The sequence below is a fragment of the Sebastes umbrosus genome, chromosome 17 (genome assembly GCF_015220745.1).
Source record: "Sebastes umbrosus isolate fSebUmb1 chromosome 17, fSebUmb1.pri, whole genome shotgun sequence".
NCBI classification, from domain to species: Eukaryota; Metazoa; Chordata; class Actinopteri; order Perciformes; family Sebastidae; genus Sebastes; species Sebastes umbrosus.
The window spans coordinates 20784688-20801034 of NC_051285.1; the positions used below are offsets into that span (position 1 = coordinate 20784688).

At 38.7% G+C, this 16347-nt stretch overlaps 1 protein-coding gene across 2 annotated transcripts in view; it reads left to right on the forward strand.

Moving 5' to 3' along the window:
- The first annotated feature begins 8647 nt into the window (after positions 1–8647).
- Positions 8648–16347, forward strand: part of LOC119475568 (seizure protein 6 homolog) — a 138053-nt gene continuing 130353 nt past the window's right edge. Inside the window, exon 1 of one of the 2 annotated variants that reach the window (XR_005203826.1) lies at positions 8648–9047. The gene's annotated coding sequence lies outside the window, so the exon portion shown is untranslated. The remainder of the gene's footprint in view (positions 9048–16347) is intronic. The other variant, XM_037748401.1, reaches the window with a different exon arrangement.

Here is a 16347-nt window from a genome sequence, read left to right on the forward strand (position 1 = left end):
CACACTAGTACACATGGAATTGTCTATAGATCTATTACAGATATTGTCCTGTAATAGATTCTTTTTTCCAATTGAGGAGCTTTAACGGTGTTGCAGACTCGCCAGCAGGGGTAACAATAAAAAGGTATGGGTAACACATATAATAATATAATAATAATAATATGCTATAATATGAAGCATTGTATCAGTTATGGCAAGAGCATAACCTGATCAAGGAAATATGTTTAAATTACTGATTTGGTCGATTATGGATAGCTCCCTTCAATATGGCATTGTTTTTCACATGCGATAATGCTGTGATTCTGTTTATTTGTATTGAAATCTTTATATATTTAAAGGTACTAAATGTGAGATTGGGAGCATTTCTATTGCCTCCGCACAGCTCTCAACATGGCGACAGTTGAGCCGGCGGCTCGTAGATAACGGTGCTAACGGCCCTAACAGTGAAAACAAAGTCAACAGTGCTGACAGAGCTAACAATGTTAACCTGGATGGGGACCCAGAGGGTGGGTGCTACGCTTCCGCAACAGCACTGTGGGTCGGGATGGCGTTATCGGCTGTAACCGCCGTATAAGAGCGGTGTAGAGTGGCGATCATGACCTAGTCAATGGGGCACGCTCACATGCACTTAGAGGCACGGTCCGGCTATGTCAACAAAGCACGGGAGAAGCTCTGATTACAACACAGACGGAGAGTGACTTCATTCTCTGCTCAGGTAGACATTACTCCTCTATATCTTTACATAGCAAATAGTTGCTTGCTGCTATATTAATGCTCTGGATATCATATAGAGCACCTTTAAAAAATACATTTCATTGAGCCATTGATTCTATTGGTCATGCTGACTGTGTGTCAAAACTGGACATGTGTCATTTTTTGCAAAAGCAAATAATAATTCCTGTACCAGCAATACTCAATATGTAAGAAACAGCCTCTTCAGGCTCTGAGCAGAAGCCATTAGGTTAATTTCCACATTGGGCATCATCATCATTTTGCCAATGTTGCCTATTAAATATGTAAGAGCTGCGAATAAAAAATGTTTCAACCTTGAAATGTCAGTACCAGTGAAGGTGAGAAGCACAAGAGTGAACAGAATGAGTCAACCCTGTTTTGGTCCTGTATTTGCTGCCTCTCATCTTCAGGGATATGGATTAAACACTCCAGCCGGTTTGTCCTGTTCTGAGGTGAAGTTTTACAGATCGTCATAGAAGAGCGTGTCATTAAAATCAAATCATTTTCTTTCCCAAAGATAACACGTAAATCTTGTCAACAACTACATTTAGTCAAACTACTAAAATCAGTTCAGCAAATGATTACATTATATACAGGATATGCACATTAAATGGGAAAAAAGTGAAAGGAACAGAAGAGAGGTTTTCAGCTATTTCTTATCTATTCCACAGGTAATACAATTTACCAGCTGTCCCTGCATTATTCTGTAGAACGAAGCCTTGTTCTTAAATGAAGACACACGTCTGGTGACAACGCTGACATGAAACACTCAATAATATCAATCAATTTAAAAAAGAAAGAAAACACATTGTAACCTTGTATGTATGTCAATATATATGAAAACAATAATTTTACTACTGTGAAGAATGGGTAATCGGTTTCTTTGAATGGTGTTTTGGTGTAGACAATTGCTGGAAAGAAAAATAAAAAAATACACGTTCCAGCAATCATAAAAAGAAACTCTTGGAGGAAATCAATACTGTGTGAGGCAGCCTTTGCTGTTCAGTTTTCTATGATCAGACTTCTCTGACTGTTTGCTATAGTTATATAATTAAGACTGTTGGAAGCGCTTCACTGGTAATGATACATGTTTTTCTAAAACTCCTGAAAATGAAAGAAAAAAGAAAGAAAAAGCCAAGGACTTTGGCTGTATTGAGCTGCATCAGATGAGGAAACAAGCTATCACTGACTGTACTGATTCAGGTATAAATTATTTGCTATAGTATATACTATCCCTCAGTTTCAAACCCTAAATCTCTCACATCCCCGTCCTCTCTAGCAGCGGAAGTCTGATTGGCACAGCCTAATGCAAGACAAATAGCAGTAAATCACAGTGAACAGATTTTTGGGCCAGTAGTCTAATTGCGACTGTTGGCTGAAAGGGGTCACGGTTCTGCACTGTGAAATGTAATGCACGATGATTAGCCCCGCATGCATTTGTGAGTCCTGTGACTGTGATATTGTTGCCGTCGCTGACTGTAATTTGTAGGTTGTAATGCTACGTGGGCAGAGAGACTCATTGATAGCATTTGGCACACAGCCTCACTTTGATGAAGCACTTAGCCAAAGCCAGTCAATCTGAATATCACAGACAGTGCTCTGAGTCGGTGTGTTTGTTGCCGAACACGCCGTGCGATAATCAGTCAGTCCTTAGCCGTCTAATGAACAGTCATCATAAGATGTTTTCTACGTAATCCTGCCATCTAAGATTACCTTAATGCGTGTAAAGGCTCGCTGCCGATGTGTGCCTCATTACCTTGGTACATTGGTCATTTCATTTCAAGGGTCTGATTTTCATTAACTGCTTTGCCCCCCTTCCCCATTAGCAGAATGAAAGCTCGGCTGAAACCATCTGGCTGCCAACTAGACCTCTGGGCTGCTTTATGGCTCCACCGAGCTTCACTAAAGGGAAAGTTGCACTATTAGAGCCTTTTCTGAGTCGGGCCGGAGGGACATACGGGAGTGATGCAAGGAGTGTCCCATGCTTGGGGATGTAGGGGTGGGGTGGCGGGTGGAACAGAGAGATAAATTTAGAAGAAAAAGAGACATTGGCGCAGTGATAGAGGAGACAGAGGGAGGCAAAGTCAAATAGTGCCTGAAAGAACATGGAAAACAATGAAAGGAGACAGAGAATAAAGGAGAGTACAAAATGAGTCAATGACGACATTTTATGAATAAAATGTCCAAAAAGCAGCTGAGTCTTAAGTGGCGGAGGTGTGACAAAAAGGTGGTAGATTCACCCATCGCCATCAACTGACGATAACACATCACACTTATAATGTCGACCTCAGAGAACAGGTGTGTAAGCACCCACCTCTCCACTGTACACCTTTTATTTTTAGGAGTGGTTTTGAAATAGCATCTGCTTACACATACTATTTTAGTGGCGTCAATGACGTCTGACTCAGTGCTTTTATTCCCTCATCCACCTCCCGTCCCCGTCTCTATTCTTGCATTCTAATTGCTTTTATTTTGATAGCGTTTTTGCCCTTGTCTCGCACAACGGGGCTGCCTGTGAGCGCACGTCAACCTGCTGTATCTTCTTCTGTTCGAGCGACAGGGTGCAATACAACAGCACAGAAAAACACCCTGAAAATTGATCTGTTTTGTTACTTTTTTTTTTCCTGGAGACTCTAAACCGTTGCCGTGTTTTACCCATTACTGTTCAAGCATCACTTATGTGGAAGTTAGTGACTGGATGAACAGAATGCGGGCACATAGTAATTATTTTACTGGCTATATTATAACTGCAGTGGGTAGAAATGGAACAAATATGTTATTTTTTTTATAAAACGGTCACTATATCCTGACAGTAGTGCATGAAACAGGTAATCTGATAAAAAATTGTGCTTCTGTGTCCTCCGGTGTCCTCCGGCGCTCCTCACGGCATCTGCAAGATTTCACAGACCGGAGGAAAACAACCAATCAGAGACAAGCTGGAGCCTTGCCACCTCTGAGCAGCTGTAAATCACTCGCAAACTCCGATGAAACGGTCAAACTAGGCAACGCTGATCAAATATGAATCAATATTCTGTTAAAGTAATGCCTATTTCTCACCTCAAATGTTTTCAGAAACATCTTGTAGTGTGCTGTTTAACTGTAAAATGAAGTCATAAATGAAGTCTGTAAAATCAGTTGAGGAAATACCAAGCACCGCCCACCAGCCGGAGCACAGCCAATAGGAACGCTCAGTAGGAACGCTCTCTCTGAAATGACCTGTTATTGGCTAAAGTCTCCTGTCATGGGCTAGATTTTTTAAAGCCTAAAAATAGAGCCATGAGGAGTTGCAGAAGTCTACTTTTCTCTCAGAACGCTTGAATTATAATATGCTGAAAGGTTATCATGGAATTTATGCCCAATGATGCCAACATTTTTTTGCATACTGCAGGTTTAATATGACCTAGATACCAAAAGGGGGTGTAATGATGAGCTAGTAGATACTATCTACTTATACTTTTTGATTACTTTAGTGTCATAAGGGCAGAGCATATTTCAATTCCGAATAATCACTTTTGTCATACTCAGACTGGATAATGAGATTATTAATGAATGAAAGCAGCAACTACTTTGCTGGCTAAAATAATCTATAATAGCTTACCTTACTCTGATTACCTAGAACAATGATGTAATACTGTATTGATATGTTCACTTGACTCCACAAAGAGGTCAGAGGTCAACCACACGACAACCCCTTAGAGTTTGTAGGTGTTTGACGTCTTGCTCATGCCCTGCCTACACACATGAGACTAAACCTCCTGGAGGATTTCTTTCACTGTACGTTACATCTTTGTCACAGTTTTGGTTTCTCTTGCTGCTACTGACCAAAATACTGTATTTACCGGTAATGCTTTACCCGCAGTAACCAATTTAGGCACCCCACTTTATTCATTAAAGTAGAATTCTCCTGCAAGCGCCGGGCAGACATACATCACTGGCAAATAGATACAGCCCTGAGACATAAACTGAACCTAGGAAAGGGACGAAAAAAGAAAAAGTGACCTAAGAGACTCAGAGCATGGCATGATTATTTCCAGCACCTGAGGACCGTCTCACCTCAGGGTTCGTCATGCACAGCAGGGTCTGAGCTGTACTGGGAATGGGTCTAAAAAAAACTCCATTCAGCTGCTGTCCTGACTCATGTGGGCTAAAAACTAGGCAGAATGCTGTATGCTAAATGTAGGATCAGAAAAGCAATGCAATATAATGGTGGCATGGACAATGGCATACGGATATTACACATATTTAGGTATCTGACTCCATGTGGAACATCAAAATTCTGTAAAGCAACAAATCATGTTTTTCTTCTGCTAGTGGGAATCTATCATTCAGTCTTTTATGGTAATACTGTACACATGTATTTCTCTCCCGCCATCTTAACCCTCTAAAGCTTACATCGATAAAGAAACGCCAGGACATATAAAGTTTTATATTTTTGCCAAATCTGAGCTGAGTCAGTATCATGTGTTATACCTAGTATGATTCAGGGGAAACTACCCTTTCCTTTCTTCATGGATTATATTTGTGTGAGCATACCATATTTGACATTTTGTTGAATAACTCCATTTCTATTTAGGTGTTTTGGAGCTCCTTGTGAAGTTTGGTTAAATATACCTTTTCCTCAGTGAGTTACAGCCATTTGTTGGATATTTCTCTGTGCCAGCCACAAAGCCAAATCAGGCTAGGAGCATAAGGTAAGGGGGTCAATGGCCCCTTCCACACTTCTTCTAATAAAGTGTATAAAGTGTGAGTGTGTGTGCGGGTGGGGGATCCACAGAGAGACAGAAATATAAACACCTTGCAAAGTACTCAAAACCGCCTCTTTGGTAGTTCCCACTACAGTAGGTGTCTCCAGGGACACATTTTGCCATGATGACCCACAGGCTGGAATCTGACGGTTCAAACACAATTCAAAGCTTTTTTTCAATCACAAATGGTTCCAAAGTTATTTATTATTTAACGGAAACATGTCTAGTGTAGCATTGATGTTATGCCAGGCTTTTAAGGACTATCACAGTGTACTGAGCTTTATCATAAATGATAAATTACTCATTCACCATTGTGTTTTAAATGAAAAGGTTGGTTGGTCCTGCTGACAGAGGGGAGTTTGTCTGTACACCATTTATCATGAAAGCTCTAACACAAAAAATGCCAAATTATCTCTGATCAAACACATTTATTATAATGTTAGGTCATAGGTTATTTCAACTTTATTTATACCGCATGTTCAAACAGAAATTGAAAAAAAAAATGGTTTTATTATTTATAATATATAAAGACTTTTCTTTCAAGGATTTTAAAATATTGTTGTCAGGCACTTTGAGTGATGCTTGTAATTGATTTTCTTAATGTGTCACCACTGTTCTCTGTGTGTAAACTGTATTTGTTGTTGTGTTTCTGTCCATGTTCATAGTGCATTAAGTTTGTAGCGCCGCCACCCCATATAAAGGGCAGATGAGGTGGTTTGGCACTGGAAAACATTAAAAAGGGATTTTGAAGAACCAAGTTGTAAAGGAGGAGTAGTGAAAAAAAACAAAAACAGTAATTTATTAACAAAAGTTCATTGAAACAAAGGGCAAAAATGAAACCCGGGAAGTCAATGAAACTGCATTTAAACTGAATCAAAAGAACACCAAACAAAAGAAAGCTGCAACCTCACAGCAAGCTGTCACCTCCAGTGAATGGGATTTTATCTCCTCAGCCTCACCTAACTGGAACCTACCACCTGACCAGGTAAGTATAGGGGGAGCTAAACCGAGCAAGCATCCAAATTCACACAGAATAATGAACAGACTATTAATACAAGATCTTTAAGTTACTGCTGAAATCTCAATCCATCTAGGGGCACTCACACATACCAATGAGCACACCAATCATTATAGAATGTAATTTACTGCAGCACTATCTTACCTATATCCTCCTACATCTTAACAGAGCCCAGCCCCTCCCCTCTAAGAGGACATAATGAGGAAAACCTGTTTGCACTTTCCTTGATTGAGCTGCTGAGCAGCTGATCTACCCTAACATCCCAGGCAGGACATAAAATCCTATTAACACATAAAAAACAAACTAAACAAGCTTGTTCCATTTATACACACTTGACATTGTATCAAATAAACTGAAACATTGGACTGAAAACAGTTAAGTAGACACAATTTACTTAATTTTGTGGAACAGGGCCCTGTGAAAAGGGAGAAAGGCCACCTTTTCACAATGTTCTCTTGTGCACGTCTGTCTTGAAAAGGAGATGATTCTCTTTGTATTATTATTAATTTTTTTTTTATTTTATTTTATTCTATTCTTTTTTTAAATTTTATTTCAATTTGAAATGCTGATATTTTCTCTAGTGTACTTATTGTGTTTGTTTCTAAGCTCAACTACTTAAAAATTGGTTTATAAACTATTGTAATTATGAACTGTAAATTGCATAAAGGGGAAAAAAAAGGGGAAACAAAGAAAGTATAAAAAAAAGAAAAGGAGATGCTGATCTCAATGAGACTCTATGAATATAATATGAACATACACAAACTGTGTGTGTTCATATTGGTGCTGGTGCTTATCATAAGTGAGCCAAAACAGCAGGTAGGTAAACCTACAAAATGTATAATTTTCTGTGGATTTGAACCTGACTGTTATGTCTATTTCGCATGGAGAGGAGAGGAGGTCGTGTTGCTCTGGTTCTATCTATTTGGCATGGAGAGGACGTCGTGTTGCTCTGGCTCTATCTGTTTGGCGTGGAGAGGAGGTCATGTTGCTCAGGCTCTATCTGTTTGCCGTGGAGAGGAGGTCATGTTGCTCAGGCTCGCTCTATTTGACGCAGAGAGGAGGTTGTGTTGCTCTGGCTCTATCTATTTGGCATGGAAAGGAGGTCATGTTGCTCTGGCTCGATCTATTTGGTGTGAAGAGGAGGTTGTGTTGCTCTGGCTCTATCTATTTGGCGTGGAGAGGAGGTCGTGTTGCTCTGACTCGATCTATTTGGCATGGAGGGGAGGTTGTGTTGCTCTGGCTCTATCCGTTTGGCGACGCTAGGAAGCTGCTTGACATGACGTCCTCCTGGATCCACCTTTTTGCATATATTTACATTATATGTATTCATTTTTGTCATATGGATTGTCTATGCTGTATTTTCATTATGTTGTTACTCTGTACACATGAGATCTATTGCACGTCTGTCCATCCTGGAAGGGGGATCCCTCCTCTGTTGCTCTTCCTGAGGTTTCTTCCATTTTTTTTTTTTTTTGGGGGGGGGGGTTTCCTTATCCGATGAGAGGGTCGCACTGTAAAGGACAGAGGGTGTTGTATCCTGTATAGATTTTAAAGCCCCCCTGAGGCAAATTTGTGATTTTGGGCTATTCAAATAAAAATAAATTGACTTGACTTAAAATAGGTGATAATATATTTATATATTACGTATATATATATATTTATTTATATATATATTTATATATATAGACTGTGTTGATTGTTTTTTTTTGGTCTTGAGACCATTCATAGTGAAGCATGCGCATTATTTTTTTCTATTGGTTTGTATTTTTTACACTTTTCTGAGGAAAAAATGTAAGGCAGATTAGATTTGTTTGATTGACTTTTAAAACTTCTGTCAAGATATAGTTATTTTTTTTTTACCCACTACCATGTTAAGAAAGGAATACTTAGAGGGAGGGAGTTGTGTATGGGTTTTCACGTATAATTCATATACATTTAAAAAAATGTATATCTCAAAGATGATTGTGCTCTTAAAATAACTCAAAGAATGTAAAGGAAATTCAATTCGCAAAGAGCACTTTGAACTCCCTCAACTAACTAAGTCAGGAGCTGTTTCATGAGCTGTTCCAGGAGCTGACGCTAGGAGCTGTCCGTGGTGCTGAAGCCTCGGCTCTTGGCTCTCGGCTCGGCTGCCTCCTCTCTCCTCTCTCCTCTCCTCTCTCCTCTCCTCTCCTCTCTCCTCTCCATGTGCTGCCGACCGCTCACACAGACAGGAATCCGCTCACTGAGCGTCCAAATTGGAAAGGGACCTCCGCGTTTCACTTGATAATTCTCGACTGTCTTCACTCTGCAAAATTGTAGAGGAAGTGCCACAGCTAAACCGCGCTCCTCTGTTGTGTGTTTTGCGACACGTTTGAGTCCTCGCTTTGCTTTGTTTTTGCTCTTTAAGCCCTGGAAGTATTCTTTCTCAACACAAGGACTGTGTTTCTGTAGCTGTGCGCGGAGAGACACCTCGACTTTAGGAGACATGTGGATGAGACGAGACTGTCAATTGAAGACCCTCTTCGCGGTTCTGGTCCTCGCTGCTGCCGTGGACAGAATACATGGACAAGGTAACAACTTGGGGTCTTTTTTTGGTCTTTGGTACTTTGTGGGGATGTTTCCCTTCTGTCTAAACTATAGGACGCTGAAGGATGGAGATGAGTAATGGACTGCGTTTACTATACTGTCAGATCTACAAGTGCGTTATTTGGCAGTGGTTGCAGAATGATTCTATTTGATATTAAGTTTACAATTTGTTTGTTTAAAGCTTCACACTCGAGCTAAAGAAAGCACAATATTGCTGGTTTAAAAGTTGCAGAGCACAATTCATAATCTGCACACATTCTAAACTGCTGCTTTGTTTTCTTTAAAATGGTAATCTGGAATATTTTTCCAATATTTATGTCTGTAAAGTCATAAAGCTGAAAGAGGTAACACAGTGGTGATTGATCCTATATTGCCCACAAAATTTGCACTATTATCAAAAATTAAAATTACAGTTTCTCTCCATTGTATATAGAAAAAAAATGATGCACACAATTCTGAAAAGTTGAAGCTATATACATTGAAATATCATTTTTTCTATTTTATTTTTATGCTTGTGTATGAACAGAAAGACTCCAGACTGCTAAACTCTGAACACAATATTACTCAAATAGAAATTCTAAATCAACCAGGACTGAAATCTTAAGGATTGCCACTTTAACTACTGAAATAACTTGAATATTAATAAAAAAAACATGCAACATATAAACAGAAAATCAGCTCGCAAGTGCCTCAATACTGCACAAAGAGTATATAGATAATTATAAATTATAGGTTCTCACATTTTGCTACTGGATGAAATGTGTTTAACAGTTACATAACGGTTTACCGTCAATCACAACTTACAGAGCCTCTTTAGATTGCTCCTACACACACACACACACACACACACACACACACACACATGCACACACACATAAACACACATTTGGCCACAAATATGGTGTGAAAACAACCCATGGGGAATAAAAAAAACTTTCACAACACTATTCTGAACCATATTCAACCAAATGTGGTCAGTTTTTCCAAGTGAGATGCCTATTTATTTGATGAAACCCGGAGTAAACAGCCAGGAAGTGACTTGTTTTGGGCACCGAGGTCTGTGTGACAGACGGTGCTCGGTAATAAGACTCTAATCCTCAGGAATTGCTGAAGATTATTGACCAAGCTGTTTGACACAGTTGAGTGCTTGTGGGAAAGCGGCGACGGATTCGTGCACAGCAGTGGCCTTGTCCTAATTATTTCTCTATTGTGCGTCTGGTCCTCTCTTTATCATTCTAACTATACATGCTGTCGGTCTACCTGTTATTTCAGCTTGTCTACAGTTTTACTATCACCCACCCAACCCCCCTACTCTCCTTTCTGTGGTGATCTATATCTCCTCTTTGTCAAGCAGTTGGACATAGACATGAGCCACCTCCAAGGTAGTGCATGCACATGCAGTTTGGATGGATATCAGTAATGTAATGAATGAGGTGAACACAAAAAAAATCAAGCAGCCACTGTAGAGTCTTAGCAAAAGACTGGAATAAAAAAAGTATTTATTTATCTGAGCAGAATTACATGTTGAATATATAGCAAAAATTGGAATTTGCACCTTCTGACACTTTTTCTACATGCACATCACATCGTCAGTTAATACAAGTATCACATAATATTTGCAACAGCATTAGGTAGAATAAATGACAAATGCTTTTCTACATCATTTTTTGATGAGGGCTGTCTGTTTCACGTCGAAAATGAACACATTTATGGAGGGACAAGTGATAACTAAACAATGCAATAATTGTGAAAATGAATTCACATTGCCTGGGCTGGTTCACTCATTACATCTCAGCTCGTGCAAAACCAATTTTGGACCTGTGCCTGAAACAACATTTTACACAATCAACAAAACATCTGCTGATGGGTATCTAGCGGAGGAAAGATGCAGCGTCGCTTCAATACAGAATTACCTTGCATGAGAAAATTGCCAGTTATTTTGTGGTCAGGGATTGCACGATAAGAGATTTTATCGCGGATTGCGATAAAAAACAATGATCGTGGTGAATTCCATTATCGGGATAATCGTGAATATTGTCACATGAGTGACCTGATAAAGCTGTCTATAGGTTGCTATCTTGGTAGAGAAATACAAATAGAGCCTGATTTGAAAATACAGGAATTACCATGTAAGAAAGAACAGACTCATTTTTCTTATTTATTTATTCTTTATTTACAACTAATGATTACCTTATTTAAGATTGATTGATTTTCACTAAGAAGGATGTTCACTAAAGAAAGATTTGTGTCTTATCTGTGATGCAATAAAATAATTTGTTTCTTAAAATGTAAGGTAAAGTGATTCCAGTAGTGCCCTTTTAAGAGTTTTAAGCATATTTTGATGAGTATTGTGATAATATCTTGAATCGCAATTATTTTGTGCAGGATCATTTTGACCTGAAATTTTCATATTGTCCCATGCCTGCTTGTGGTGTAGCCCAAGAAGACGTTTTATATTTTTAGCAGTAAAAACACTCTTTACAGTAGCGCTCATCAGGTGTATGTGAGTGTTTTCAGAGTCACAATTGCACATATCCCAAGAACACACCTGCACTGCTCGCTCACTGCTCAACACCCTAGGGAGAGGGAAAAATGCACTGTGCACTATTTTTAGAGCAAAATCAAATTTAACAGCTTCCATTAGTGAATTCTCTGCCGTTGCTTAGCCAGCAAATGTTCACGTGAGTAAAATTCACCGAGGCTGGCTGATTCTCGTGGTTTTGATGCGTTGCCATTGTCCAATGCTTTGAATGTGCACGAGAACCGGTGAGGTTTTGTTTAGAGGAGGAGGTCTTAATCTCTCATTAGTAGCACAGCCTTTTGTTGTGAACTTCAGTCTGTTACCTAGCAGGGAACACAAACACCCATCCATTTCACTGTCATGAGCTCAGGAACTAGAGACGTTGTGCTAAATTTTGGAACTGTGACGTTATTTTCCCATCTGCAGTGTGCACATTCACGTTATTTTGTAAAGAAAATGGCATTTTCAGTAATAATTTATAATAATTTTCAGCTTAGTAATTGCTGTTAGTGTCATCAAAATTACAAGCAACTGATGGTTTTCTTTTCCATCCAAGTTGCATTGCTCCTTACGCTTTCTATTTGCAGTGCAAATTCAGGCTGCTTTGTTATCCAAAAAAACATCACACTGACTCCACACTGCTCAAATTGTCTTCATTTTTTCTTTCTTGTTTTGTATAATTAATATTAGATTTTATTGCCTTCTAACTTTTCTTATCTTTTCAAAGTCAGAAAAAAACATGTGCAAACAGATGGATTAAAGACTTTTTACATATTAGAAAAAACAAACAAACAAACAAACAAACATTTCTTGCAAAGTGTGTCCTGGCCTTCGACTACATTTTGAGCAGCGGGATATTTCTTTCATATGGTAAGTATCAAATAGACAGCAAAACATTCAAATGACAAAAAAGCATGCAAGAAATAATTACCCACTGATTAAGTTAAAAATGGAATCAGGCGACTGTAGGTACAAAGTCCACGGTCGTAACAAATAATGTTGCTTTTCAAATGAAAGGCTTCCATTCCTTTAATTTGTTTTTTTCCCCATTAATAAGAGGAGGTCATTTGGGGAGAGAATCAAGGATCATTAAAATTCTGATCAGAGCCTCTTTATTTACACCTTTAACTCCAAACAACAACAAGAAAAAATGAAAGGGACAGCCTCTAAATCTGCTCCGTGCTTTTCATGAGGCATTTTCATTTAGTCTGTGCTCCAGCATTTATTTATGTTGTGTGGAGATCAAATAGTGACTCAGCAGTTCTGTGTGGAATTTGCATGGTTTTACTTTACGTTTGCATTTGAGATGTTTTTTTTATTTCCCCTCGACATGCCAAAGACATACAAGTCAAGTGGTTTGTGATGCTGAAATTCAGTTATGTGTTCCATCTGTATCCTGGGATATAATCTGTCTCACATCATAAATTAAATTGAATCAAACTACAATAGAGAGAGAGAGAGAGAGAGAGAGAGAGAGAGAGAGAGAGAGAGAGAGAGATTAAAATATTGAATTGGGATTAATCGCAAATCAATCGCACATTTTTGTCTGTTCAAAATGTACCTTGAAGGAAGATTTGTCAAGTATTTAATACTCTTATCAACATGGGAGTGGGCAAATATGCTTGCTTTATGCATATATATGTATAAGTTTATGATTGGAAATAATTTAATAACACAAATCAATGACAAATATTGTCCAAAAACCCTTACACGTACTGCATTTAGCATAAAAAAAATGCTCAAATCATAACATGGCAAACTCAAACCCAACAGGCAACAACAGCTGTCAGTGTGTCAGTGTGCTGACTTGACTATGACTAAGACCCAAACTGCATGTGATTATCATAAAGTGGCATGTCTGTAAAGGGGAGACTCGTGGGTACCCATAGAACCCATTTTCATTCACATATCTTGAGGTCAGAGGTCAAGAGACCCCTTTGAAAATGGCCATGCCAGTTTTTCCTCGCCAAATTTTAGTTTGGAGTGTTATTTAACCTCCTTCGCGACATGGTTGGTACCAATGGATTCCTTAGAAAAAATCTAACCATGGTGAATTTTTTTGTGTTGTATGTGTAGTGTGGCCATGCACAGCAACCAGCAGCAGTGGTTTGAGGATGTGATTACCAAATTGCAACAAGTAACACTTAACATGAGAACGCTACAGGCCTTTAATTATCACAATGCGAGTCTCCAAGCGACAAAGTGACACAACTTGTTATGAACAGTTACTCGGATAGACGACCTGAAGGCAACAGCTTGAACTTGTCATAAAAGGTATCAATCAAATTTACACTCTAACATAAAGCATGCAATCAGATGTAACTGCTATTACTTGTACAGCACTGGGTCAAGTCAGAAATCATATCAAAAATATTAAAAGATACGGACTGTATACATCTTATCCATCTTCCCAGAGAAATCCATGAGTATAACTGCTGCCAACCACTGTGAAAAAGTCAGTGTACCAGTAAATCTACATTTACTTAAAAATCATTCCCAGTGAATTTTATGCTTGTTTCCAATTCATTCATTACAAAGCAGCTCAATAATAATTGAATTTTACAAAAGTATTCAAATTAGTGCGTCTGATAAAGTCCTGACAGATAATTAATAGCTAATCATGCATCCATTCAGTGTGGAGAGTTTTTGTTGGCCTTGGCGCGGTACTTGGAAGTTTTACACAATATAATGACATTCAGCTGAGCCTATTATCTTTATGCTTACACATTATCCCCGCCTGTTAACAATGATCTGTAGCCATCAGGGAGTTGGAGAAAGGGATGTTTTATGTATCCTAAAGCTCATTAAAATGAGTTATGATCTGCTCCTGGTTGACGGAGCGCTCCTTGACATGCCACTGTTGGTTTCAAGAATGTGCGTTTTGAGTTCTGTAAGTCTCAGATTTACAATATCTGAATGTTATTCATCATTATGACATATTGCAAGTTAGATTGTGTAAAACGACAATTTTGCATCCAGTTCACTTGGGAGACATTTTTTTTCTTCTTTAAACAAAAAAAACTCAACTATAATTCTATATTTATCTTGACTTGAGGTTATTATTGTAAGAGGTGCATATTAAAAACTGTACCACTGCAGTGCTGTCTCCTAAAAATGACGTTCAAGCGTAACACAGAAGGAAACGAAGGTTACGATATTGTAAACCTAGTTCTATGAGCACATTGGAGGAGAGTATTGCCCATAGAGTCCAGTGGAGGGCGGAGCATGTGTGAGTTAGAACTGCATTGTGAATTACATTTCGAGGGGAACATATTTTTTGACGCGGACTACGTTTGTTTTTGACATAACAGTCCACAGAAGTCCACGTAGGAAGGAGGCCCGGGGTCCTAACTATGATGTTTTTTTTTATTAAACTTAACAAAGTAGTTTTGTTGTGTGTTTGTTTTGTTTTTCAATTTCATAGTCATTTTAAAGCTAGGGTTGGTAATCTTGAGAAATTAGCAAGAGTACATTGTTTTTTTTAAAAGTGATCCAACCGAAAAAGCCAGCACAATGTTGCCAACTCTTTTCCAATGAAAGTAGCTAGCAGCATTAGCTCGAAAAGTCCCTAAATGTAGCGAGAAAGTCGCCAAGTCGGCAACACTGACAGTCCGTCCCTTTAAGTCTCCCTCCAAAGTCACTCCCCCAAAAACATCATTATGAACATAAACATATCATTATGGAGTGCTACAGGAATGAGTGATAAAACCCGGAAATGACTTAACATTTTAGCACTTCCGGTTCCCTCGTCTGGAAGTCAATGGGTTTTTTGAATGCTTAAGAGATTTTACCGTTTTGTTGCACGACATAAAATACATCAGTTTATATCCCACTCATGAATTTTGAAGCCTTTATGTGTCTTAAAAAAGGCGGTTGCTAACAAGTGGCTAAATGAGGCTACTAAACGTACCTTTGGTGAAGTTCGTTTATAATCCAACGTTAGCTTTTTACTTCTGGCGATTGCATTTACACTTCAAAAATCATAAGAATGGTGTTCATTCGTCAAGATTATCTTGCTGAACAAAATGTGTAAGTATCATAAATGTGTGTTTGCCACAGAGCTCATTTTCTACAATCATCCAAAACCCAATGGAAAAATCCCATTGGCTTTTTGTCGTGGGAACCCAGGGCGATATTAACTTCCTGGTTGGCCTACAAAAATCCGTCATCCCTGCAGCACTCTATGAATGCAAACAACGAACATGGCTGTTGTTAGCACTCACAGCTGAGTTGCACACAGGTAAGTAGGTAGCCCGTTCAATCATTACATTCGGGCCAAATGAAATGATTGGATGGGTTTATTACAGACCTGCGTCAGCCACAGATACCAGAGGTTTTTCTTTTTTTTGTGAGAGCATTTGATCTGTCTGAATGTAACTAGAATGTCAACTAATAACAAAACATGTTTCTAAAATCTTTACCAACCCTACCTTTTAGCCAAACCATGATGTTTTTTAATAAACCTAACCAAGTGGTCTTGGTACCTAAACCTAACGAAGTTTAAGCACAAAGTAAGGTTTAGTTAGAAACATTAACCATGTATTTAAAACGGTTTAAAATTGTGACCGTAATCAGGATAAAAATACGCTTCCCTTGAAATGTAATTGAGAATGCAGATTAGTTGTATGGGAAGGTAATTTTGTAGGACACAGGGTAGAACACTGATAGTAATTGCGATACTGAACTCACAGAGGGGGTGAACATTTCTATGGGCCTGCTTTGTATTGCCACCTGTTACAACAGTAGAATGTTAATTTCATGTT